The sequence below is a fragment of the Nanorana parkeri genome, unplaced genomic scaffold (assembly GCF_000935625.1).
Source record: "Nanorana parkeri isolate BGI_ZX_2015 unplaced genomic scaffold, ASM93562v1 scaffold1037, whole genome shotgun sequence".
Classification (NCBI taxonomy): domain Eukaryota; kingdom Metazoa; phylum Chordata; class Amphibia; order Anura; family Dicroglossidae; genus Nanorana; species Nanorana parkeri.
This window is the reverse complement of record NW_017307305.1, coordinates 238,344-239,429: the sequence shown is the minus strand read 5'-3', so window position 1 is coordinate 239,429 and position 1,086 is coordinate 238,344. Positions and strand designations below refer to the sequence as shown.

At 46.5% G+C, this 1,086-nt stretch overlaps 1 protein-coding gene across 1 annotated transcript in view; it reads left to right on the top strand.

Annotated features, from left to right (window-relative positions):
* Nucleotides 1-764, top strand: part of USP5 (ubiquitin specific peptidase 5) — a 27,215-nt gene extending 26,451 nt beyond the window's left edge. Inside the window, exon 20 of the mRNA XM_018567370.1 lies at nt 717-764. The gene's annotated coding sequence lies outside the window, so the exon portion shown is untranslated. The remainder of the gene's footprint in view (nt 1-716) is intronic.
* Nucleotides 765-1,086: the final 322 nt, after the last annotated feature.

Sequence of the window (1,086 nt, the reverse complement as noted above, 5' to 3'; positions counted from 1 at the left end):
ATGTGAATGTTTAAGCCTTCTAGAAAAGGTAGTCATAAGAGCAGTATATCTTAAAGAAAATTGTGAGTGAGGGAATCCAAACAATTTCTGTGTTGGAAGATCTGATATTTGCCTATAAACAACCTTGACAAACCATCTAAAGCAGGGGTAGCCAAATTTCAGCCTCCCAGCTGTGGTGCAACTACATATCCCATTAGGCACTGCAAGACTCTGACAGTCACAGGAAGGACTTCCAGAGGCAGATGCATGATGGGATTTCTAGTATAATCACAGCTGTAGGGCTGAAGTTTGCCTACCCCTGCTCTGTAGTATTCCTCTTTGCTCCTGCCCCAGTATATGCATAAAGGGGCTGGGCCAGCACAGAGAGTAATGTGACTTTCCCAGAAGAGTAGGGAGGTATGGCATGCAAGGAGGGGCAGGGTCGTGCTAGGTTATTGACTCTTCCTGGAGGAGTCAGATTTTCTAGCATGTTTTAAAGGCACATGTGAATGAAAATGATTTCTGTAAAGGAAAAACGCTGCAAGTAAGCATTGAGAATACTTGAATTTCTGTGTGCTTACCTGCAAATGTTTAATTTGGTAACAGAGTCTCCTCAAAGAACCTCTGTCCAAAGGGAATGCAGGATTTATGGTTCAGACCCGACATGTTTTTCTAACTCTCTCCTGATTTTTGTTGCATTTTCCAATCTGACAGTCGTCTTGTCTTCTCTTCCCCAGGTGGGTGATCTACAATGACCAAAAGGTCTGTGCGTCTGAAAAGCCTCCCAAAGACCTGGGCTACATTTACTTCTACCAGCGCGTGCACAGTTAATCCCCCTCCCCCTGCCATATATGTATTATGCCCCTGGATCTCCCTCCCAGAGAGAGAGGGGGGGGTGGGGATGGAGGGTATCCCATTTCCGCAAGGCTTGAAGGTGGCTGTGTTCATGATTAATTTGAGCGAGATTGTTCTTGTCCTTTTCACAAGAGCTTTTGGTATCTCCCGACTCTCCCCTCCCATCAATGCACTTCTTCCCGAAACCTACCGCAGCCAACGGGCCCGACTGGAAGGCAGTCGTACCGTTTCTGCACTGGGTTATTGGACTGG